This window comes from Elephantulus edwardii, unplaced genomic scaffold (genome assembly GCF_000299155.1).
Source record: "Elephantulus edwardii isolate Elephantulus edwardi_28Jun2011 unplaced genomic scaffold, EleEdw1.0 scaffold00358, whole genome shotgun sequence".
Taxonomy (NCBI): Eukaryota; Metazoa; Chordata; class Mammalia; order Macroscelidea; family Macroscelididae; genus Elephantulus; species Elephantulus edwardii.
In genome coordinates, this window is record NW_006400108.1 from 1,026,640 (window position 1) to 1,053,809 (window position 27,170).

At 40.4% G+C, this 27,170-nt stretch overlaps 2 pseudogenes; one reads left to right on the forward strand and one right to left on the reverse strand.

The window, feature by feature from the left end:
• Positions 1-13,885: 13,885 nt before the first annotated feature.
• LOC102872418 lies at positions 13,886-19,805 on the reverse strand (annotated as a pseudogene).
• A 711-nt stretch (positions 19,806-20,516) lies between these two features.
• LOC102872823 lies at positions 20,517-20,838 on the forward strand (annotated as a pseudogene).
• The last annotated feature ends 6,332 nt before the right edge of the window (positions 20,839-27,170 follow it).

Sequence of the window (27,170 nt, forward strand, 5' to 3'; positions counted from 1 at the left end):
GTTCCTGCTTTTCTGTAAATATCTCTTACATATTTGATGGATACCTTTGCTGGGTGCAAGATGCTTGTCTGGCAATTGTTTACTCTCAACCTTCTGTATATTACTATGTCATTGTCTTCTTACTTGCATTGTTTCTGTTGAGAAATCTGAACTTAATCTAACTCACTCTTTCTTGTAGTTAATTCTTTGTTTCTATCATTCTGCTTTTAGTATTCTAGCATTATCTTTTATTATGGAGAACTTGACAATGATATGCCTTGATGTTTTTCTTTTGAGGTCTCGTTTGTTTGGGGTTCACTGAGCTTCTTGAATGTGGATTTCTTCCTTTTTATAATATCAGAGATGTTTTCTTCTAGTACTTCTTCCACAAATTTTTTAGTGCTTTCCCTGTTCCCCTCCTGTTCTGGAATTCTGATCCTACATATGTTGTTGTTGTTGTTATGTGCCATCGAGTTATCTGTGACTCATAGCGACCCTATGTACAACAGCCCTAAACTCTGCCCTATCCTGTACTATAAACTCACCATCTCTGACACACCTACTGCCATTACCCCATTCACTGAATCAATCAATCTCACTGAGGGTCTTCCTCTCCTGTGCTGTCCCTCCACCCTCCCAAGCATGATGTCCCTCTCCAAGGACTGGTCCCTCCTTGCAACATGTTCAAAGTATGTCAGACGAAGCTTCAGAATCCTTGCTTCCAAGGAGCAGCCCGGCTTCACCCTCTCCAGGACAAACCTGTTTGTTTTCCTAGCAGTCCATGGGTATAGTCAATATTCTTTTCCAACACCACAGCTCAAAGACATCATTTGTCCTTCTATCATCCCTAGTCATTGTCCAGCTCTCTGAAGTATAGCAAGTGATGGCAAAGAACATGGCATGTATCAGGCGTACCTTAGTCTCCAGAATGACATATTTGCACTTCAAAGCACTTTAGACAATTTCCCATCATAATGTTGCTGTTGTTTAATGCCGTTGAGTTGTAGATGACTCATAGCAACCCTAAGAACGAACAGCCTTAGCACTGTTCGTGCATAGAGTTTCCGGAGGCAAGCCATTTCGGAAGTGGATGCTGCATCTTTTAATTTCCTTTCTGCTGGTGCCAAGAGTGTTGACTGTAGAACCAAGCAAACCAAAACTGTGAACAATCTCAATTTCTTCACCATCCATTATGATGCTGCCAATGGGCCCAGTAATGAGAATATTTGTTGTCTTGATGTTGAGCCTTAATCCATACTGAAGACTGCAATCCCTGACCTTCCACAACAAATGCTTCAGGTACTCCTCAGTTTCAGCAAGCTGAGTTATGTCATCTGCATAATGCAGATTGTTGATGATTCTTCCTCCAATCCTGATGTCACATTTCTCCTCCAGCCTCCTGGATAATCTGTTCTGCATACAGGTTGAAAAGGTATAGAGACAGGACACATTCCTGGCGTACGCCCTTCCCAATTTTGAACCATGCAGTTTCCCTGCTCTGTTCTGATGACTGCCTCCTGGTCCAAGTATAGGTTTCGCATTAGCACTATCAAGTGTTCTGGAATTCTCATTCTTCTCAGAGTCAGCCACAGTTTGTTATGATCAACACAGTCAAACCTACATATCTTGTTCCTTTTTATTTCATTCCATATGACTAATGTTTTCTTAAATTTCTCCCTTTTCCTCTCTGATTTTTCTCCTAGCATGTTCCCATTGAGGTTCTTGTCTTCTAGTTAACTAACTCTCCATTCCATCTTTTTTAATTTTTAAAAATGTATTTTTATTTATACCATCATTCATTTTTATATAATTATTTATATACATTGTATTATTCATGTACATTTAGTTTTATACAATCATTTATGTACAGTGTCTTTGTGTGTGTGTTTCTTTTTTTATTTTATTCTGATTTATTTACAAAGTTTGAATACTTTGTTTTTCACAAAAGATCCTACCTGTTTCCTTCACCCCACTCACCCATTGAATTGTGCAACCCTATGATTAACACCTTATCACCCCCCCCATCCTCACTTCTCTACTTCTACCCTCCCCCTCACCTTGGATGCTTATACTCACTATACACTAATGGTTTTATACAGTATTTGTCCCTGTGGGACCGAGTTAGTTCACTCAGCATAATGCTCTCCATTTCCACCCAAGATAATAATTTACAAAATCATTGCTCCTGTGTGCATCTATTTTGTTCTCTTTTTAAAAATTATTCCAATATGTTGGACTCTTGTGCCATTTTGATCTTGATATTCTGGATTACATTTTCATCCATTTATTTCCTCTACTGTATTGGCTATATCTTCTTTTACTTATGATGATTTTTAAAGTTCTAATACCTCTTTATCCATAGTTTCTATGCTTTCTTCCACCTATTGTAGTTTCTTCTGTAGTTGTTCATGTTCCTCTGCATAGATCTATTTCTTCTGGCTACCTTTCTCTGGGGCAGTCACTTTATGTATTTATTGTTTCTATTCTTCCATCATTACTATCTTCTTCTGTAACTGTTCATAAGACTTCACCTCAATGCATTTCTTCTACCTATCTCTGGGATAGTAATTTGTTCTGCAATAAGCTTTTTAAGGAGAAGGCTTATTCTGTTTTATTCCCCCACAGTGTTTAAGCTGCATGCTGCTTTCTTGACATTGTGTAAAGGTTTTTTTGGTATGCATTAAGCTGTTTCTATTGTGTTTTTATAAGTTGTCGATAGTTCCTTGTCTTTATGATGTCACTGATTATGATGTTCTACGGGGAAGACCAACTTGCTCTACTGGAAATCTTTTCTAGGCAGGAAAGTTTATCTTTCCTAAAGTCCCCTTTAGGTCTAGAGTTCAGCCTGAGGGAATCTCACCTTATAGTAGCCCCCTCTCCTAAAGTTTATTGCCCTCTTTCATCTATGGAGTGGCCCTGTGGTGGCTTGGTTTCCTAACTGGGGGAGCAGTTTCTCTCCAGGTGAGTTGCAGGCCTCAATGTCTAGCTCCAAGGGAGGGTCTTTCACTTTATTTCAGTCCCCTCTTCTAAAGTCTGTTGATTCTTTTTGTCTGTAGAGTGGCATGACAAGATTCTCCTACTTAAGCAGCTTCTGTCCGTGGGAGTCGTAGGCAGCTCATTCTCTAGCTCTTCAATGTGCTGGCCATGGGACTATCTCTCTCACCTGATTGCAGCCTTCTCTCTTAAATTATTTTGTCCTCTTTGTCCTGTGGAGTGGCCCTGAGGTAGTCAGGTTCTCTATCTGGAGTAGTTTCCTTTCAGAGAATTTTCAGTCTCCTTCATCCCCAGCACATCAATGTACTAGCTCAGGAAGTGAGTCTCTCACCTGATTTCAGATCCCTTTCCTGAAGTCTATTATCCTCTTTTGTCTATCTGTACATTGTTTCATTGTTTTTCCCCCCTTTAAAACATAGAAATGGTTTTGTTTTAATTTTATTCTTTGTTGTGTATTTTCTCCCTCATCTCCTCCTCCTATTTCAGCCCTCGCTGCATTGCATCCCTCTTTTCAAATGATTGCATAACCATATATTTCTTTCAGACAATTCTTCTCTTCTAATCTAATGCAATTGTACATTGTGTTTTATAAATTTAATCACCATTGATCTATGCCTATTATTAACTTATATTTTCAGGTTCCCATTGGATCTTTCCTAATTCCTTCACATACATACCCCTCACCTTGCTCACCTACCTCTGTTTTTCTAGTAATTGATTTTCTCCTCTCTCCACCCTCTGTCCCCCTGGCCTCTCTCCTTGTACTTTTGGACTTTTGATACAATGTGTAGTTCTTTCATTTTCTCTAAGGCTTCTGGAATCATTCAAGATTTTTCCACTTTTCGTATTGCAGCTCAAGGCTTGAATTTGTTTTTCATTTCTTTCAGCATGAGAAACGTCAAACAAGTTCTTGCTTTTTTATTCTCTGACTCCAGCTATTTGAACTTTTCATTATAATACCTTGCTTTGTCTTCTTGAACTCCTTGTCTTTTGAAATCATATGTTCAAATATTTTATTTTATTTCCGCATCTGTTCCCTTTGTTCTGGCTTCTTGACAATGTAATTCAATTTTCATAGTTTCTTCTGACATCCATTTTGTCTTTTTCTTTTTCCTCGGTCTTTGTACATTACCTTTTGCTCTCTTCATGGGTGGTATTCTTGATTTCATTTCACAGCTCCTCTGGTCTTTGATGATTGGCAATCAATGCTTTGAAACTGTTCTTAAGATGATGTTTGAAATAGTGATGAGTGTAAATAATACATTAAGATATTTACCACATTTATAATATGATAGTACATAACAACAACAACAAAATCTGATATAAAAATATTTGTGATTTATATTAGTGCCTTAAGTTCTCCTTAGATTCAGTGAGCAAGGTTATGTCATCTGTATAGCACAATTGTTGATGGATCTATCTCCAATCCTGATGCTATATTCTTCTTCATAAAGTCCATAGAATAATCTGTTCAGCATATACACTGAAAAAGTATGGAGAAAGGAAATATCTTTGGCACACTCCTTTATTTTGAAAATTGCAGTGTTCCCTTGGTCTGTTTGGACAACAGCTTCTTGGTCTAGGTAAAAAGTTTTGCATCATGTATTCTGGTATTCCCATTCTTCTCAATATTAGCCACAATTTGTTGTGATTCACAGAGTCAAATGCTTTTGCTTTGTGATAAAACACAAACAAACATTCTTGTGGTACTCTCTACTTTCAGCCAAAATCCATTTGTCGTCAGCAATGATTGTCCCTAGTGCTATGACCCCTTCTAAATCCTGCTTGTATTTCTGCTAGTTCTCTGTGAATGTACTGTTATAGTATGTTTTTTTGTGTAATCTTCAGTAAAATTTTGCTTGCAAATTATCAAAATGTCATGCTGCATATTATCCAAAAACAACTGGAAAAGCACATCAAGAGAGAACTGCCTAAAGTGCCTGCTGGGTTTAAAAGAGCCCATAGTACTAGGGATATTATAGCTAGTATTAAATGGATCTTGGCTGAAAGCAGGGAATATCGGAGGAATATCAATCTGCATTTCCTTGACTATGCAAAAACATTTGACTGTGTGCATCACAACAAACCGTGGCTGACTCTGAAAAGAATGAAAATCCTAGAACATTTGATTGTGCTTATGTAAAACCTATACTTGGACCAGGAGTCAACTTTCAGAACAGAGCAAAGAAACACAACGTGGTTAAAAATTGAGAAGGATGTAGACCAGGGATGTGTCCTATCTCTATACCTTTTCAAAATATGCAAGCCAGACTATACAGCATGTTGGGCTCTATGAGGAGAAATGTGGCATCAGGATTGGAAGTAGACTCATCAACAATCTGCTTATGCAGATGACACAACCCTGCTTGCTGAAACTGAAGAGCTTGAAGCGCTTGCTGCAGAAGGTCAAGGACTACAGCCTTCAATATGGATTGAAGCTTAACATCAAGAAAATCAAGATTCTCACCACTGGGCCAATTGGCAGCTTCATAATAAATGGTAAAGAGATTAACACTGTCAACAGCTTAATTTAGCTTGATCCATAATCTGCACTCTTGGAACCAGCAGCCAGGAAATCAAAAGACAAATTGCATTGGGAAAGTTTTCTGTCAGAAACCTCTCCAAAGTACAGAAGAGCAATGATGTCAGTCTGGAGACTAAGGTGATCCTTATCCAGGCCATAGTCTTTATAATTACTTGCTATGCTTCAGAAAACTGGACAATGACTAGGGATGATAGAAGGAGGACTGATGCCCTTGAGCTGAAGTGCTGGGGAAGAGTATTGAATTTATCATGGACTGCTAGAAGAACAAACAGGTTGGTCCTAGAGAGGGTGAGGCTAGGCTGCTCCTCGGAGGCAAGGATTCTGAAGCTTCTCCTGCCATACTCTGGACATGTTGCAAGGAGGGAACTGTCCCTGGAGAGGGATATCATGCTTGGGAAATTGGAGGGACAGCACAAGAGAGGGAGATTCTTGATGAGATGGATTGATTCAGTGAGTGTGGTAATGGGGTAGGTTTGTCAGAGACAGTAAACTTGGAACAGGATAGAGCAGAGTTGAAGGCTGTTGTACATAGGGTCACTATGAATTGCAGACGACTCTATGGCACATAACAACAACAACAACAACAGCATTATATTCATGATATTGTGCAGTAGTTTCCATATTCTGTTGGATTGCTTTTTTTTTAGTAATTAGAATAAATATGGATCTCTTCCAGTTAGTTGACCAGGTAGCTGTCCTTCAGATATCTTGGTGCAGCCTGGTAAGCACATCTAGGGCTGCATCTGTATGTTGAACTATGTCAATTGGTATTCAATCAATTCCTGAGCCCTTATTTTTTGCCAATTCCTTTAGAACAGCTTGAACATCTTCCTTTATTGTCATTGGTTCTTGATCATATGCTGCCTCCTGAAATGGCTCTGTGTCAACCTATTCCCTTTGGCACAGTGTGTGTATTCCTTCCATCTTCTTTTAATGTTTCTGGATCTTTCAAGTTTTCCCCCATAGCACCTTTCAGTATTGCAACTTGAAGCTTGACTTTGTTTTTCAGTTCCTTCAGCTTGAGGATGGTCAAATGAGTTTTTCCCTTTTGATTTTATTCCAGCTTTGCACATTTCAAGGACCACAACCTTCTTCAATATGAATTGAATCTCAACATTAAGAAAACAAAAATTTTCATCAGTAAACAGTGCAACAATGAATGAATGAAAACCCAAAATCTCTGTAAATGTTCATTAAAACTAATAAAATTTAATAATAATCAAAAAAAGAATGAATGGAAATAAAAAAATTTCATCAGTAAGCCAATAGGAAGCATCATGATAGATGGAAAAAGATTGAAGTTGTTAACAATTTAATTTTGGTTGGATCTACAATCAGTCAATAAATTGTCACCACTAGTCAAGAAATCAAAAGACAAATTGCATTCAGAAAATATGCTGTCAAGACCCTCTCCAGAATGCTAAAGATCAACAATGTCAGCCTAAGGTGCGTCTGATCCAAGCCATTTTCTTCTCAATTGCTGAGAGCAGGTCAATGACTAAAGATGATTGAAGAATTGATGTCTTTAACCAAAGAAGAGCTCTGAACATATTATCCATAGTATGAACAAACAGGTCTGTTTTGGAAAGGGTGAAACCAGGTTGCTCCTTAGAGGCAAGGATGTTGAAACACTCTATCTCACACACTTTGAACATGTCAAAAAAGATACTCCTTAGAGAAGGACATCATGATTGGAAAGGTGGAAGGTAAGCACAAGAGAGGAAGACCCTAGGTGAAATGGATTGACGTAGGGAGTGTGACTATGGGGTCAAGTGTGTTGGAGATGGTGAAGTTGCCTTAGAATAGGGCAAAATTCAAAGACAGTTGCTTTAAGGCATAGTCAACTTGACAGCACATAACAACAGCAACAACAACAACAACAGCTGGTACTAATTTCATGGTAGTGTTAACGTCACTGTGATATGCTCCTTTTATTTATAATTAAAAGAAAAAGAAAATTTCAGTTGGTTATTTTAGTAAGCTCTTGAGTTGGGTGTGATTCATTACATTGCAATGTACAAAAGAACAACAAATTGCCTCCTCCTACACTGGAGAGCTTTACTGGCTTAATGGATAAAGAGTTGGTCTGTCCACCCACAGACAAATGGCTAAAATCTACCAGCTGCTCTGTGGGACAAGGATGGATGATCTCCAATTGTCCTATTTGCAGCCTCTGAAAACCTACTACTGTAGGGTCAATTATGAGTTGATTCTGACTCACTAGCTCATAACAACTGTCCTACACTACCTTTAAGATTTGTAGATTTATGTCCGTTCTTGTGGCGATTGTGTTAGTGCATGTCCATTCAGGGTTTCTCTTCTTTTTCTACCATTGTATTTTAATAAACATTACTTTTTTGTGTGTGTAAATTTGAATTAGACTTCAAGAAAAAACAAGATGCTTTGCCCCCACGTTTAGGAATTTCCTGCATGATAATTACTCACTTTTTTGGAAGTCTGTAGATAACAGGCTAAAAATCCTCATTCTAAAAACTTCCTCGCTTTATTTTTGATGTGGAGCTCCACAATGCCTTGTTATGTTATGTTATGTTATGTTGTTATGTTATGTTATGAGGTATAAATTCCATTTCATTTTGTACCCACTCCTGCATTTTTCTACAATTTTCTTAGCACTGTTGCTGTTGTTGTTATGTGCTGTCGAGTCGTTTCCGACTCATAGCGACCCTATTCACAACAGCCCTAAACCCTGCTCTATCCTGCACCAACCGCACGGACTCTGACACACCCATCCCGATTACCCCAGTCACCGAATCAATCCATCTCATAGAGGGTCTTCCCCTCCTGCGCTGTCCCTCCACCCTCCCAAGCAGGATGTCCCTCTCCAAGGACCCATCCCTCCTGGCAACATGTCCAAAATATGTCAGACGAAGCCCCAGAATCCTTGCCTCCAAGGAGTAGCTTGGTTTAATCCTCTCCAAGATGAATCTGTTTTCCTGGCAGTCCATGGTACATTCAGTATTCTTCTCCAGCACCACAGCTCAAAAGCATCCACTCTCCTTCTGTCCTCCCTAGTCATTGTCCAACTCTCTGATGCATAACAAGTGATTGCAAAGACCATGGCCTGTATCAGGCGCACCTTAGTCTCCAGAGAGACACTGTTGCTCCTGAGTACCTTAGAGAGGTCCCTAACAGCAGACTTTCCCATCGTGATACGCTTTTTGATTTCCTGACTGCTGGTGCCAAAAGTGTTGACTGTGAAGCCAAGCAAACTGAAGCTGTGAACACTCTCAATCTCTTCGTCATCCATCCTGACGCTGCCAATTGGTCCAGTGGCGAGAATCTTTGTCTTCTTGACATTGAGCCTTAGTCCATACTGAAGGCTGCAGTCCTTGACCCTTCGCAGCAAGTGCATGAAGTCCTCCTCAGTTTCAGCAAGCAGGGTTGTGTCATCTGCATAACGCAGATTGTTAATAGATCTTCAACCAATCCTGATGCCACAATTCTCCTCATAGAGCCCAGTCTCTCGGATAATCTGCTCTGCATACATGTTGAAAAGGTATGGAGACAGGATGCATCCCTGGCGTACACCCTTCCCAATTTTGAACCATGCAGTGTTACCCTGCTCTGTTCTGACTATTGCCTCTTGGTCCAAGTATAGGTTTTGCATTAGCACAATTAAATGTTCTGGGATTCCCATTCTTCTCAGAGTCAGCCACAGTTTGTTATGATCCACACAGTCAAATGCCTTTCCATAATCAATGAAACACAGATAGACATTCTTCTGGTATTCTCTGCTTTCAGCCATTTCTTAGCACTACTGGTGGTAAAGAATCTCTTTCTTCTCTCACTATACAGTTTTCCATTTTCTCCACATTACTTACTGAAAACAATATTTTTATTCCACTACCTTGCAGTACCATCTTTGGTTTTAATCATTATAAGTGTATCTGGTTTGGAATCTGTATCTCATTTAATTAGTCTGTTTGCTTTGGCACTATTTCCATATTGTCTTAGTAACTACAGTTTAATATGCCCTCCTTCTTAAATATTGTCTTAGCTATTCTTGTCCCTTTGTGTTGCTAAGAATTTTAAAATCCGACTGTTAAGTACCACAAGAAACAAATGAAACATTAAAATCTGAAAAATCAATAACTTTTACTGGGTTTCAATTGGTGTTTTACTGAATCTATCAAATAAACCCCCCAAACACTAAACCTCTCAAAATTGATCAGTGTTAATCCACAATCATGATCTATTCCTCCATTTAGTGAGATCCTTTTGTTCTCTCAGTAGGGAGCTCTGACATCCAGGTCTGAAGAGAATTGTGCTGCTAACCCAAAAGTAGCACCTTTTTGGCAGATCAAATTTACCATCACCTCTATTGGAAGAAGATGGCTAATCCTTCATGTGATATATACAGTCTTGGAACACCTGCTGAACAAATAAGCATGAGGCTGTTCTAACTCAAGAGCAGTGAGTTTGAGTTTATTATCAGACACAATTTTGAGTTGCAGTTTTTTGTGATTGTGAATACAGATGTTATTAATACCCATGTGCTGGTGTTTTGGTGATGGACATGTTTTCAACTCAGTTGGCTAAATTCCTATGAGTATGATTCCTGGCTCTTATGGTCAGTGTGAGTCATAGTCAAATCAACACCACCTAATAACAAGAACAACAATGTATGACTATGCTTAGCTTTGTAAGAAACTGTTAAACAGTTTTCCAAAGGGATTTTTCCTTACCACCAACAATGAATAAAAATTAATTATAAGAATTCAATTTTAAAGACATTTTGCCTTGCCATTAATAATAAGAATTCTTATTCATCTACATTATCACTAACATATGGTATTGTTTTCTGGAATTTAGTAATTTTGATAAGATTATGGGAGTCCTTGGGAAGTTGTTAGTTTTAGTTGTTGTTAAGTGCAGTTGATTCAAGTATGACTCATAGTGACTCTACGAACAACAGATCTGAATCCTGTCCTATCCTGTGTCATTCTTATCATCTCTGACATAAATGAACCCATTGCGACAGTCACTGTGTCAATCCATCTTGTTAAGGGTCTTTCTCTCTTTCACTGACCTACTACCTTTCCAAATGTGATCTCTTTTCTAGTAATTTGTCCAAAGTGTGGGAGGCAAAGGTTGATCATCTTTGCCTTCAAGGAACCCACCGACTGCACTCTCTTGAAAACATAGCTGTTCTTTCTTTTGGCAGTCTGTGGAATATTCAGCGCTCTTCTCTAGCACCATGTTTCAAAGACAAACATTCTTCTTCTGCCATTCTAACTCATTGCCGAGCTCTCACGTGGACCAAATCAAGCATAACTTAGATTTCAAATGGATCATTGCTCCTCAGTAATTTGGAAAGATTCCTGACTTCAGACTTTGCTAATGTAGACTTTTTTGTACTGTGCATAGTTTTTGTTGTTTTTATGTGCTGTAAAGTCAATTATGACTCACAGCAATCCTATGGAAAATAGCCCTGAACTATGACCTATCCTGAGCCAACCTCACTGTTGCTGACACACATGTTCCCATTGTCAAGGCCCCTTTGTAAATCCATTTCATCGAGGGTCTTCCTTTCTTGTGCTGACAATCCACACTTCCAAGCATGATGTCCGTCTCCAAGGACTGGTCTCGTCTGAAAACATGCCCAAAGTATGTGATATGGAGCTTCAAAATCATTGCCTTCAGGACCTCTTCAGGACAGATCTGATCATTTTTTGTCAGTCCACGGTATGTTCAATACTCTTCTCCAGTACCACAACTCAAAGACATTAATTCCTCTTCTATCATCCTTAGTCATTGTCCATGTCTCAGATGCATAGCAAGTAATTGAAAAGACTATGGCCTGAATCAGGTGCACCTTAGCTTCCACACTGACATCATTGTTCCTTAATACTTTGGAGAGATTTCTGACACAGACTTACCTAATGCAACTTGTCTTTTGATTTGACTACTAGTACCAAGAGTGTTGACTATGGATCCGAGTAAGATAAAATTATTAACAACTTCATTCTTTTCTCCAACTGTGGTGGTGAGAATCTTTGTTTTCTTGATGTTGAGATGCAATCCATATTGAAGACTGCTGTCCTTGACCTTCAGCAACAAATGCTTCAAGTTATTAACGAGTCTTCCTCCAATACTAATGCCACATTCCTCCTCATAAAGTCCAGACTTTTGATTGATCTGCTCCACATATAGATTGAACAGATAATGGGGAAAAGACACCTTGCTGATGCACTCATTTCTTGATTGTGAACCATAGAGTTTCCTTGCTCTATTTTTACAACCGCTTCTGAGCTGAAGTATAGGTTTCACAAGAGCATAATCAGGTGTTCTGGCATTTCCACATAGTCAATAAAACACAAATAGACATTCTTCTGGTACTTTTTGCTTTCAGCTAAGATCTATCTGACATTTGTAATGATGTCTTTAGTGCCACTACTTTTTCTAAACTCAGATTGTATTCTTGGTGGCTCTTCATCAATGTACAAATGATTAAATACTCAAATGCTATCAGAAAAATTGATTGTTCAAACCCATCAAGAGAAATCTTAAATGACAGCGATGGTGATCTACCTCGAGAAACTCACAACCCTGTTTAGTAGTTCTACTCTGCAGACATGTAGTCACTATCAATTTGATAGTAACTTATCACAAAAACAGTAGGCATGTGTGGTAGAATTCCATCATTGCAATGCAATCATAGAAGATTGGATAAAAACCCAAAACCCTTCAATATGTAGTCTACAAGAGAAACACTTGAAAAATGAAGATAAAGAAAGACTAAAAAGAAAAGAATGAGAAAAATATACCAAACAAATTGTAACCAGAGAAGAGCAGGAGTAGTGATATTTATCTCTGATAAATATGCTACCACTTGTCTGCAAATTTGTCATAAGCTTGGGTGATGTTGTGATTCTGGAAGATAATCCACTAATAATTCATATGTCAGCAGGATCACCCTTACTGGACTGCAGGTTTCTGTAAGAACTTCCATACTAAGACAGACGAGTAAGCAACCCTGGTCACAATGCTTAAAATAACAGATGTTTAAAAATTCTTTGTATAGCAGCTGAATATTGCCTGATTCAGTGCCTGAAGAGGAATACTTCTGTTTGGAAAGCAATTAAAATATGACTGGGAACTAGGTGTATCCTCAAAGTTGACAGTTCAGCATTTCATGGTGCAGGTGGAGTAAAGCTTGTAGGTAATCAAGAATCTTTACTTCCTAATGTGGCATGATACAAAATGAGGCAAAACAGTGGCAAGCATCCAATAATAATCAGAATGTGGAATACGTAAAGTATGGACATAGGCAAAATTAGAAGTTGTAAAAGTGGAAAGAAAATGCATAAATAAATTTCTTGGGCTAGTTAACTAACATTCACTTTTGTCAGTCATTTTATATGAGACAATCACATGGTCTACTACACCAGAAATGACAGAGGAAAAGTGCCACATTCATCATTATAAAAAAAAAATTCCAAGCTCTATCCTTAAGTACAATATTGTTAGTGATAGAATAAAATTCATACACATCCAAAAAGACCTGCTAATATATTACTCAAAATCTATTATCTAAATATACACACAAACCACTGAAGCAAAAGATGGGGGGGGGGAAATTAAGATTTCTACAGTCTGAAATAGATCAAACATGCAATCCAGATGCAGTACATGGAGATTAGAATGGAAGAGGTGAAAATAAAGAGGAAAGATTACTAGTTGGAAACTATGGTATTGGTGATAGAAATGAGGCCAGAGATCACATGACAGAACTTTATCCTTGGAGAAAACATCATGCTTGGGAAGGTGGAGGGTTAACAAAGGAGGAAGACCCTAAAGAAGATGAATTAACACAATAACTACAACAATGGGCTCAAGTTGAGGATGGTACAGAATAAGGCAGTGTTCAGATCTGTTGTTTATAAGGTAGCTAAGAGTTAACATTTGATTCAATGGGATCTAACAACAACAGCTTAAATAGCAAATTCTTTTTTTTTTTTTTTACAACGTCAGTTGTTGGTCTTTATTTAACAGCACAGATTGGGACAAAATCAACATCTCATTTGGCTCTAGTATTGAGGGGGTAAGAAAAGATGGGAAACTGCCCAGCCCCACTCGGAGCCAAGACCCAGGTCCTTCTGGGAGTCCAGGGCTGCCTCTGGAGGCCACACCCTCCCCAAACACTGAAACCTTCACAAGCATCTGGGTGAGAGTTATCCAGAAGCAGGTGTGAAAGGGGAGAAGGGAGCAGCTGAGTAGGAACGGCACGCTATGTCTCCAGTCTGGTGCCAGAACCTTCTGCAGAAGGACTTAAGCTTTAGGGCTGCGCCATGCCACAGCAGCAACTCTGAGAACTGATCAGCGGTGAACCCCTGCCTTAGCAATCTACACTGATGCCAGTTCATGTTGGCCAGTGCAGGACACTGGGGCACACTCAGCAAGAGGAGCATGTAGAGGGCAGGACAGAGTGCTGTCCACCAGCCGTGGCGCCCCAGACACTGGCCCTCGGTCCCCCAGCTGGGACACTTTGTACAGGTAGGCGCCCAGCATCTTTGTTCCTTCAATGTAGTTGCGCCTGTTGAGCTTCTCGTTCTGAGAGTGAGCCCCGTCGTCGGCAGAGCCCAGAGGCAGCAGCATGACGTTCTTGCCGGTGGCCTCCTGGAACGTCAGGGTCACGGGGATGCTGCCGCCTTCCCGAGTCAGGTCCGGCTCCACGCCAAACACTGTCTTCAGGGCCTGCCTCCCAGCCAGGTAGTGCTGGTGGTTGAAGTCCGACACCCAGGGCTTTCTGCTGTGGCCCATGTACACCTTGAACTTGTTGGGGCTCTGCAGGTCAGTGAACTTCTGGGTCAGGTAGCTGGTTACCTGCTGGCTGACCACCTCCGGCGTCATGTGTGGCACCAAGCGGATGGAGAACTTGCCCACCACCTTCCGGGGGATGACGGGTTTTGCTCCAGACCCCGAGAAGGCACCCTCGATGCCATGCAGGGACAGGGATGGGTACCTCCAGCGATGCATCAGGACGTCTCTCTTGCAGCTGTGCAGGAGTGTCTCAGCTCCAACATCCTTGGCGTACTCCTCTACGTCAAAGTCAATGTCCTCATACAGCCCCAGCTCCTCGTCTGTCACGGGCGCCACCACCTAGTTGATACCGGGGATAAGGATCTTCCCCTTCTGGTCCACGAGACAGCCCATCAGGCTGATGAGGTCAGTCATGGCCTCATGCACCGAGCCCCCGTACATGCCTAAATGGAGATCCTTGTCACTGCACTCCACCTCAATGAAGAAGTAGCAGATGCCTCGGAGGCCGTAGGTGACACAGGGCTTTTGCTTGCCCAGCCAGTAGTTGTCAGAGATGTAGACATAGTTCACGTCCTTGAAGAAGGTGTCCTTGCAGCTAAAGATGAGCTGGTCCAGGCCTTCTGAGCCTGACTCCTCCATGCCCTCCAGGCAGAAGCGCACGTTGACCAGGATCTCTTGGTTTGTCTTCTGGAAGGCTTCCAGTGCTTTCGTCCAGGCGGCCACTGGTCCCTTGTCGTCTGTGGAGCCTCTCCCATATAGCTTCCTGTCTCGCTCCTCCAGGGTGAAGGGTTCACTGTCCCAGCCGTCCTCCAGGGCGGCAGACTGAACATCTAGGTGCCCGTAGATTCAGACAATCTTCTTTTTGGGGTCAGAGCCCAGCGTGCCCAACAGCACGGGAGGAAGGGGGATCTCAGAGCCGTCAGGGAGCGTCTGCTTCCCGATGTCTACCAGCTCCACAGAGCCGCCAAGCTGGGTGATGTCCGCAGCTGCCACTTCCATCATCCTGCGGATCTTGCTTCGCTTCTCGGGCCACGCGGACACGCTCTTGATAGACACCCATTCTGCAAGCTTCTTGACATAACGATCCTGGTTCTCTTCAATGTACTTGAACAGCTCTGAGAGGGGCGACACAGTCAGGAAGACAAGCAGGCAACTTCTCAGGTCTCCAGAGGTGCTGACTAGCTTTCCCCAAATACTTTCTTAAAAAGCACAAATGAAGACTATTCACACAGAAATTTCTTAATAGAGTACACAGGAATCAAATTCACTACCTTTGTGGGAAAAGCTGGTTGTTGTTGCTAGGTGTCATCAACTCTAACACAATTCATAGAGACTCTACCAACAACAGATGAGAACCCTGTGTAACCCTGTGCCATCTTCACACTTTCTGACAAACTGAGCCCATTTTTGGCAGTCACTGTGTCAATCCATCAGGTTGAGGGTCTTCTTCTCTTTCACAGACTCTTCAACCTTACCAAGCATGAAAAAGCGCAATATCTATCATTAATTAGAACAAGGTGTGGGATTAACTGTGGAACATACCACCAATATAATAGTTCAAATTTAAGCTGGAAAAATGAGAACAAATACATGAAAGCTATTATAATATTGAGTTTATCCCATATGAATTTAGAGATCATTTCAAGAGTATATTTGATGTGGGACTCTAAGTTTCAGGAGAAAAGGAGAGGGTGGTGAGGCTCTGTGCCAAGAGTAAGCACTCTCCATCGCTTGTGGGGAGACGAGACTGAGGTGTCCCTGGGGTTATAGGTCCCTCCATCTGAGGGTCCTTGCCTCTTTGGCTTCAGGGCCATACCAGGGACAAAACAGGACAATAGACTTTAGTATACCGAACTTCAAGCAGAGGAAATAATTTTCTTAGCTTTCTGCAACAGAAGGCTGATCTGAGAACCTCTATATACAAGCTCCAAACCATAAAGTTCGTAAGAGACAAATGGGGATCAAGCTTAGTAGGCCTAGTCTACGGTTTAAAGAGACTGCCAAATACAGCCAGAAATGCACAATCTGAAGAGGATAAAAGTGATGAAAGAGACCTTCTAAAGAGTAAATCTTTGCATTCATCAAAACCTTTTTCTAACAGGGAGAAAAGGAAACCTACTAACTGGAGCAGACATTTGGTAATACCATCTCAGACAATGGTCTCATACAGACATTTACAGAAGACTACTGGGCCTCCAGAAGAACAAGACTGGTAATCCAATTACAAAATGAGCAAGAGACATGGAAAGAGTTTCCACAAAGGAGAATATTCAGATGGCCAATAGACACATGAAGAAATGTTCCAAATCACTGACAATAAGAGAGATGGAAACCATTCAGTGTTTCTATGATCTGTTCTGAGGACTGCTTCTTGGTCCAAGTATAATTGTGGATCTTAACAAACTGTGGCTGACTCTGAGAAGAATGGGAATCCCAGAACACTTGATCATGCTAATGTGAAACTTATACTTGAACCAAGAGGCAGTTGTCAGAACAGAGCAAGGAAACACTGCATGGTTCAAAATTGGGAAGGGCGTACACCAGGGATGTGTTCTATCTCCATACCTTTTCAACCTGTATGCAGAACAGATCATCTGGGAGGCTGGACTCTATAAGGAGAGATGTGACATCAGGGTTGGTGGAAGATCCATAAACAATCTGCGTTATGCAGATGACACAACCCTGCTTGCTGAAACTTAGGAGGACCTGAAGCGCTTGCTGCAGAGGGTCAGGGACTGCAGCCTTCAATATGGATTGAGGCTCAATGTCAAGAAGACAAAGATTCTCACCACTGGACCAATTGGCAGCATCAGGATGGATGGTGAAGAGATTGAGATTGTTCACAGCTTTAGTCTGCTTGGCTCCACAATCAACACTCTTGGCACTAGCAGCCAGGAAATTGAAAGACATATTGCCATGGGAAAGTCTGCTGTTAGGGACCTCAACGGTGTGTCTCTGGAGACAAAGGTGCATCTGGTACAGGCCATGGTCTTTGCAATCACTTGTTATGCATCAGAGAGCTGGACAATGACTAAGGAGGATAGAAGGAGAATTGATGCTTTTGAGCTTTGGTGTTGGAGAAGAGTGCTGAAGGTGCCATGGACTGCTAAGAGAACAAACAGATTCATCCTGGAGAGGGTTAAATCAGACTGCTCCTTGGAGGCAAGAATTCTAAGGCTTTACCTGACATACTTTGGTCATGTTGTAAGGACAGACCGGTCTTTGGAGAGGGACATCATGCTTGGGATGGTGGAAGGGAGGCGCAAGAGGGGTAGGCCCTCTGGGAGGTGGATTGATTCGGTGACAGGGGCAAATGGGATAAGTGTGTCAAAGGTAATGAGATTGGCACAGGACAGAGCAGAGTTTAGAACTGTTGTACATAGGGTCGCTATGAGTCGCAAGCGACTTGATGGCACATAACAACAACAACAACAAGCACAATTAAGTGTTCTGGGATTCCCATTTTCCTCAAAGCTAGCCACAATTTGTTGTGATTCACACAGTCAAATACTTTTGCATAGTCAATAAAACACAGATAGATATCCCTCTGGTACTTTTTTCTTTTTGCCAGTGTCGGATGTCTCTAGTGCTACGGCCTCTTTTTAAACCAATCTCTTATTTCTGGTTGTTCTTTGTCAATGTACAGTTCCAGTTGTTTATGGATAATCATCAGCAGGATTTTCAAGTGTCTGATATGAATATTATACAATTATTTCCACACTCTGTTGGGTCACCTTTTTTTGGAATAGGAATACATATGGATCTCTTCCACTCAGTTGGCTAGGTAGTCGTCCTCCAGATTTCTTGGCACAACCTGGTGTGCACGTTCAAGGCAGCATCTGTTTGTTGAAATATGTCAACTGGTATTCTATCGATTTCTGGCCTTTATTATTTGCCAAGTCCTTCAGAGCAGCCTGAACTTCCTTCCTCATCACCATTGCCTCTTGATCATATATTGTTTCTTGAAATTCTTCTGTGTCAGTCATTTCTTTTTGGTACAGTGACTCAATATACTCCTTTCATCTTGTAAAACTTCCTGGATAAATCAATATTCCATACTTATTATCCTTAAATATTGTGACTCGAGGCTTGAATTTGTTCTTTAATTCCTTCAGGTTAAGAAATGCTGAAAGAGTATGGGCCTTTTGAATTTTGGACTCCAGTTCTTTGCACATTTCATTATAATACCTTGTTTTGTCTTCTCTTGCTGCCCTTTGAAATCTGCTATTCAACTCCTTGACTTCTTGAGTTCTTCCCTTTACTTTGGCTTCTCAGCACTCTAGTGCAATATTCAGAGTCTATTCCTGAGAAAACGAGAACTGAGGCACATACTTGTACAAACAGAGACTTGTATACCAACGTTCATAGCAGTATTACCATGGCAAGAACATGGAAACAACCCAGATACCCAACCACAATGAAATGTCTTGAGAAATCATGGTACATTCACACAATGGAATACTATGCAGCACGCAAGAGTAATGATTTTATAAGTTACACCTAATTTGAGAGGGACTAGAGAGCATTATTCTAAGTGAACTCAGTCTCATAAAGACAAATACTGTATAAAACCATTATTTAGTATGAGGATCCAAGGTGGGGGGAGCAGAGAGGTAAGGAAAAGCAGGGTGAAGGGATGAGGGAGGGAGGCTTAATCATAGGGTCACACAATTTGATGTTTAGAGGAAGGGGTGGGTAAAGGAAAGGGGAAAGATTGGGTTTGAAAAACAATGAATATGAACTTTGTAAGTAAAGTAGCATTAAAAAAGGGGAGAAAATAATTAATGCATTGAACACTTATGAGTAGACCAGACAAGTAGTGGGATAACATCAAGAACATCATACATGAGAAAGAAAAAAAATGAGAAAGAATGAAAAGACCAAAGAAGATGTCAGAAGAGACTTTGAAGCTTTCTCTAGAATGTAGAGAAACTAAAATGCAAATAGATAAAATAATGAAATAAGAGTACAGAACAGAAGATTTTAAAAGGCATTTGGAGATGGTAGGCAAAATTATGTAATAAAATCTGCAAAGACCTACAATTAGAAAGCAAAAGAGAAGAACACACTGTGCCTTTCTCTAAACAAAACAGAAGAAAAGATCAAAGCCTCAAGTTATAAGACTGAAGGGTTCTGTGGGCAAAATATTGAATGATGCAGGAATGCACAGAATTACTGTACCAAAAAAAAAGGAGTTTGCTTGTGCTGAATCGCTTCAGAAAATTGCACTGAGTAAAGAAAGGCAGGCTGCACTGAAGACAGTGATAAAATTACTTCAAAAATTGACAGAATACCAAGGAAAGCATTTGGGCAAACAGATGGAACCCTGAACATGCTTAATCATCTATGCCAAGAAGTTTGGAAGGTAGCTACCAGGTCAGTCAAATAGAAGTAATCTGTACTGTGACTATTTAAAAGGATGGTAACCCATGAGAATTCAGAAATTACCGAACAGTATCATCTGAACACAAGTAAAATTTTCCTGAAGATAAGTAAAGAACATCTGGACCAATATATCTACAAGGAATTGTTGAAAATCAAGGCTAGATTCAGAAAAATCTACAGAAAAAAAAGTTATAGTTTTGGATAGATCTTGGCTGAAAGCATAGAATACTAGAAAGACGTTTACTTACATTTTATTGACATGAAAAGGCATTTGGCTTTGTAGCTCACAATAGAATATAGACAACATTGCAAAGAATGGGAATTCCAGAATACTTAATTGTACTCATGTGGAACTTATTATGTAAACCATGAAGCAGTAGTTTGAACAGAACAGTGGATACTGCATGACTTAAAATCAAGAAAGTTTTGCTCAGGTGTATTTTTCCCCTATATCTGATCTGGACAGTCTGTATGGTGGGCATTAATTTGATATTCTAGACCACATAAAGAAGAATGTGGCACCAGAATTGGGAGAAGACTTATCAGCAACATACATTATTCTGTTTGCCTGCTGAAAAGTGAAAAGGACTTGAATATGTATAGAAAAAGTTCACAAACTATAGTCTTCACTATAACAAAGAAAACAAAAATCTTCGCAACTGAACCAATTGGACACATCATGATAAACAGAGAAAAGACTGAAGTTGTTAAAGACTTCCTTTTACTTATATCCACACTCAACACACATGGAAGTAGAAGTCAAGAATAAAAATGGTTTTATAAAAAAATAATAGAGGTGGCTTTGGACTGCAAAAGTTGTAGCAGCAACATGGGGGCGCCTGGAGCAGGAGACCCTCTAAATACTAAGAGTGGAAAGGGCCCAGTGGCTCACCACAATGATCCAAGTAGGGGAGAAAGTGACTTCCATGCAGCTGCAATTCATGTAGTAGTTGCAACTCACCCAGTGGCAGAAGACACTGCCACAGCGGCAGACCCGGAACATCATGACAGGCCTGGGCATTGGGGCCCTAGTGCTTGCTATTGATGGTTACACCTTCTACTCAGTGTCACAGGAACGTTTCCTAGATGAAATAGAGGACGAGGCCAAAGCTGCCAGAGGCAGAGCCATGGCAAGAGCATCGAGCATCTGAACTACATGGATCCTGGGCATTGCCAGCCTGTTGGAGCCCCTTCACATGGTGATTGATGTGAAGAAAGTGTAGAAAGTGAAGCCTGCTCACTGTTTTGTTGACCTTACTTATCTGGTACCATGTGCCAGCCCAGGAATTTGGAGACTTAGGCATTTTGCAACATCTCACACAGTTACTGTGCAGTTACTGAGCCCTTCTTGTAGTTTCCTTGTTTGATGATTGTGCAGCCCTGACTATTCTGAAGAGCCCTGACTAGTTTATCTCCTTCATGCTTATGGGCATGACTGTTCTCAGGGTGGGAGGTGGCACTTCCTAGCAATGCTGGAGCCTGGAGCAGGAATGATGGAGTCAAATTCAAAATAATAAATTGAGTCATCTCTTTCAGACAAAAAAAATAAAAATGACATATTTAATTAGGCAGGTCTGCTGTCCAGGACCTCTTTGAAGTATTAGAGAACAAGGATGTCGCTCTGACAGCTAAGGTACACTTGACTCAAACCATGGTATTTTCAATTTCTTTGTATGCATCTGAAACTTGAACAATGAATAAGGAAAACTGAAATGCCTTTGAATTGTAGGTTTGTTGAAGTGTATTGAATAAACCAGGAACTTGTAAAAAAGCAAACAAATATAACTTGGAAGAAGTCAGAGTGTTCCTTAGAAGCAAGGATGGGGAAAATTCACCTTTACAATTTGGGCATGTTTTCAGGAGTCTTTGAAAAACTATATCATTATTAGAATCCATCTCCTCAAGGAGATGGATTGATGCAGTGGCCACCAAAATGGGCTTATACACCTCTAAGATTTGTGAAAATGGAGCAAGATAGGGAAAGATTTCACTGTTATGCGTAGGGTCACTTTAAGTCAGTGCCAACTTGATAACAGTGGTCAACAATAACAATTAATGGCATATGATGTTGTCATGGATTTACCCCAAATACATGCATGTAATAACAAAATAGACAGCTCTTGTGGACTTGTGGTAAGAAGTTGCACTATGATCCCCAAAGCATGAGGTTTGAATTCACCAGCTATTCCACAGGAGAATGTTGGGCAATCTTTTCCCATGCGATTAATGGCCTCTGGAAATCTGCTGCAGGATCAGCTATGAGTTCATTCTGTTTCAACACCGCACAATAACAAAAACCAATAACAAAAAGATCTATTATCCATGATATGATAAATCAAATAATTGTAGGAGAGGCAGAGGTGAAAGCAAAACTCCTTAATTACATCACATCACAGCCATAGTGGAATAGAAGGGGAGTTTCTCCTAGGGTTTGGCTTGTAATACCTTTTATCTCACTAGTGAAGAAAGAGGAGAAAATGTACCCAAGAAGAAGGATCTCAGTATCAGCAAAAAATAATCACAAGAAACAGATTAAGCAAGGAACTGTTTAAAAGGAATATATTTTGGTCACACATTCTTCTAATTTGCATAGCACTGGTCTGTCCATTTGCTGTACAGAGGTAACTCATGGTTGCTGTGATGCTGAACACTGTGACACTGATGTGTCACATGAGATAATGGTTACCCATGGTGAACAGTGTTTGGTGGAGCTCCCTGATTAAAACAAGCAGGGTAGCATCCACTTCCGAAATAGCTTGCCTCTGGAAACCCTACGAATTTGGAGAAATGAAGAAAAGCTTGAAAGAACGCTATAAGTCCTAATTGACAACATAAACAGTCTTCCAGGCATCCTGAATAACCTACAACCAGGAGAAGATAAAATAGATGAATGGGACCTTTTAAGAATCAAATCCCTATGCACATGCAAAAACTTCTCCACCAGAGTTAAAAGGGAAGCCACAGACTGGGAAAATGTATTTGGTAATGACATATCAGATAAGGGACTTATATCCACAACTTATAAAATACTTGAGCACCACAACAAGATAAAGGTAAATAATCCAATAGAAAAATGGGCACAGGATATGAACAGACATTTATCAATTTTTATCCTATGCTGGTTATGTATTTCTGGCTATATTTGTCAAACTCTTTATATGAATAGGTGAGGACTTCTATGTTTGTTCTCACTTTGTCTCTTATGATCTTTATGGTTCTGTGTTTTACCTCTAGGTTTCTGATCCACCTTGAGTTGATTTTTGTGTGTAGTGAGAGATGTGAATCCTGCTTTAGCTTTTTGCAAGTAGCAGTCCAGTTCTGCCCTATCAGTTATTAAAGGGGTTGTCATTTCCCCATTTGATAAGTTTTATTTCCATGTTGGATATCCGTTGACCATGGATAGATGAGTTGACTTTTGGGTTCTTGATTCTGTGCCCTTGGGTTATGTGACTGTGATTGTAGCTGTACCATTCTGTTTCGGTTATTACAGCTGCATAATAGGTTTTGAGATCAAGGACTGAAATACCTTTTTTTTCATTCTTATTTTTTCAGAAATGCTTTGCTTTTTGGGAGTCTCTTTCCTGTCCAAATAAACTTGTCAGCTGCATTTTCTATGTCTTTGAAAACTGAGTTTGGTATCTGTATTGGGATTGAGTTAAACATGTAGATTGCTTTTGGTAGGATTATCATTTTCATTATATTGAGTCTTCCTATTGATAACTGTTGTTGCTGTTGTTATGTACCATTGAGTCGTTTGCGACTCATAGAGACCCTATGCACAACAGCCCTAAACCCTGCTCTATCCTGTGCCAATCGCATTGCCTCTGACACACCCATCCCGATTACCCCAGTGACTGAATCAATCCACCTCATAGAGGGTCTTCCCCTCCTGCGCTGTTCCTCTACCCTACCAAGCATGATGTCCCTCTCCAAGGACCTGTCTCTCCTTACAACATGTCCAAAGTATGTCAGACGAAGCCCCAGAATCCTTGCCTCCAAGCAGTATCCTGGTTTAACCCTCTCTCGGATGAATCTGTTTGTTTTCTTGGCAGTCCATGGTATATTCAATACTCTTCTCCAGCACCACAGCTCAAAGGCGTCAATTCTCTTTCTATCCTCCCTGGTCATTGTCCAACTCTCTGATGCATAACAAGTGATTGCAAAAACCATGGCCTGTATCTGTCACACTTCAGTCTCCAGAGAGACACCATTGCACTTGAGTACTTTAGAAAGGTCCCTAACAGCAGACTTTCCCATCGCAATGCGTTTTTTAATTTCCTGGCTGCTGGTGCCAAGAGGGTTGACCGTAGAGCCAAGCAAACTGAAGCTGTGAACAATCTCAATCTCTTCGCCATCCATCCTGATGCTACCGATCGGTTCAGTGGTAAGAATCTTTGTCTTCTTGACATTGAGCCTCAGTCCATACTGAAGGCGGCAGTCCTTGACCCTTCGCAGCAAGTGCATGAGGTCCTCCTCAGTTTCAGCGAGCAGGGTTGTGTCATCTGCATAACGCAGATTGTTGATAGATCTTCCACCAATCGTAATGCCACACTTCTCCTCATAGAGCGTAGCCTCTCGGATAATCTGCTCTGCATACAGGTTGAAAATGTGTGGAGATAAGACACATCCCTGGTGTACAACCTTCCCAATTTTGAACCATGCAATGTTGCCCTGCTCTGTTCTGATGACTGCCTCTTGCTCCAAGTATAGGTTTCGCATGAGCACGATTAAATGTTCTGGGATTCCCATTCTTCTCAGAGTCAGCCACAGTTTGTTATGATCCACACAGTCAAATGCCTTTGCATAATCAATGAAACACAGATAGACATTCTTCTGGTATTCTCTGCTTTCAGCTAAGATCCATCTAACATCAGCTACAATATCCCTAGTACCACGACCCCTTCTAAACCCAGCCTGGATTTCTGGCAGTTCTCTTCTGATGTGTTGTTCCAGTCATTTTTGGATAATCTTCAGTAGAATCTTGCTTGCCTGTGAAATCAGTGATATTGTTCTGTAGTTTTCACCCTCAGTTGGGTCACCCTACATTTTCCCATTTATTTAGGTTTTTACCATTTCTTGGAGAAGTGTCTTGTAGTTTTCTTTTTAAAGGTCTTTTGTGCCTTTCTTTTTGTTATTATGTGCCATCAAGTCACCTGTGACTCATAGTGGCCCTATGCAGTCTGAAGTCTGTCTTGTCCTGAGCCATTTTCATTGACTCCGATACACTTACCCCCATTGCTGTAACTATAGTATTAATCCAATTCATTGAGATCTTCCTCTACTGCACTATCCCTACACCCTTCCAAGTATGATAGCCTTCTCCAAGGATTGGTCTTTCCTTGTTACATGCCCAAAGTATGGAAGACAGAGCTTCAAAAGGAGAAATTTGGTTTCACTCTCTTCAGGACAGCCCATGGTATTTTCTTGGCAGCCCATGGTATGTTCAAGTCTTCTCCAAAACCACAATTCAAAGGTATTGATTTTTCTTTTATTATCCTTAGTCATTATCTAGCTTTCTGATGCATAACAAGTAATTGCAAAGACCATGGACTGCATCAGGAACACCTTAGTCTCTAGACTGACGTCATTGATTCTCAGTACTCTAGAAAGGTCCCTGACAGTGGATTTACTTAATGCAATTTGTCTTTTTATTTCCTGACTGCTGGTGCCCAAATTGTTGACTGTAGAGCTGAGCAAGCTGTAAATGTTAACAACCTCAATTTAGTTAGGTTTGTTCCTAAGTATCTTAATTTGTGGTTGGCTGTAATAGAGACAATGGTGATGAAGGAGTAAGTTCAAGCTTCTCTGAATGAATTGATAAAAAACAAGACCCCTGATATTAATGGCACACTAATTGACATATTCCAAGAAAGAAAAGTTACACTGGATGTACTCACCAGGTTGTACTAAGAAATCTGGAGGACAAGTACCTGGCCAACTGACTAGAAGAAAACCACATTTATTTCTGTAACAAAAAATTGTGATTCAACAGAGTGTGGAAATTATCAAAAAGTATCACACATAAGCAAAATCCTGTTGATGATAATTAAAAAATTTACTGGATTACTACATTAACAGAGCACTACTAGAAATACAAGTTGGTTGTATAAGAGGTTGTGGTGCTAGAAAGATTATTGCCAATGTCACATGAACCTTGGCTGAGTACCAGAGAAAGGTCTATTTGTGCTTTATTGACTATGCTAAGTCATTTGACTGTAGATCACAATAAATTTTGGCTAGCCTTGAAAAGAATGGGAATCCCAGAACTCTCAATGGTGCTCATGTGAAACCTATACTTGGACCAGGAAGCAGAACAGAGCAAGGAAACACAACATGGTCCAAATTAGGAAGGGAGTGCATAAGGGAGGGTTCAGCCTGTTTCCATATATTTTCAGTTTGTATATGGAATAGATTATTCAGAAAACTGGAATTTATGAAGAAGAATGTGGAATCAGGATTGAAGGAAGACTCATCAACAAACTGCTTATGTAGATAATACAAACTTGCTTGCAGAAATGGAGGAGAACCTAAAGCATTTCCTGCAGCACATTAAGGACTGTGGTCTTCAATATGGATTGAATCTTATTATCCAGAAGACAAAGATTTGCAACATTGGGACATTTGGCAGCACAATGATGGATAGAGAAGACATTGAATTTATTAAAAATTTTCGTTTGCTTTGCCTCAGAATCAATGCTCTTGTCACCATTAGTCAGGAAATAATAAAAAAAAATGAATTGCATTAGGGAAATCTGCTGTTAGAGACCTCTCCAAAGTGCTAAAGAGCAATGATGTCAGTCTAGAGCCCAAGGTGCTCCTGAGAACATCAGAGAGCTGAACAACGATTACAGAAGAAAAATTGATGCCTTTGAGTTGCTAGAGGAGAATATTGAATATGTCATGGATTGCCAGGGAACAAGTAAGTCTGTCTGTCTGTCTGTCTGTTTTGGAGAGAGTGAAATCAAGTTCCTCTGTGGAACCAAGGATTTTGAAGTTCCGTCTCATATTCTTTGGGCATGTGGCCAGGAGTGAATGTTCAGTCCTTGGAAAAGGACATCGTGTTTGGAAAGGTAGAGGGACAGTGCAGGAGATGAAGATCCTAGATAGATGGATTGATACAATAACTGGGGCAATAGGATTAAGTACATCAGAGTCAGTGAGACTGGCTCAGGATAGGGTAGGGTTCAGAGCTATTGTACAGAGGGTCACTATGTGTCATGGGTGATTTGATGGCACACAAAAACAACATTGTAAATCATACTGCTTTCTTATTTTCCTTATCTGTGTTTTGGGTATAGTTTTTTTTAGTAAAATTCTGTTGTTAATATTTTTATTTCAGTTGGTTCTGTTGTGACATCATTCCTTTAATTTCTTGTTCTGATTGTATCTTTTCCTTTGTTAGTGTTGCCTGTAGCTTATTGATGTTATTGATCCTTTCAGAGTCAACTCTTAGTTTTGTTGACAACAATTGTTTTTCTGTTTT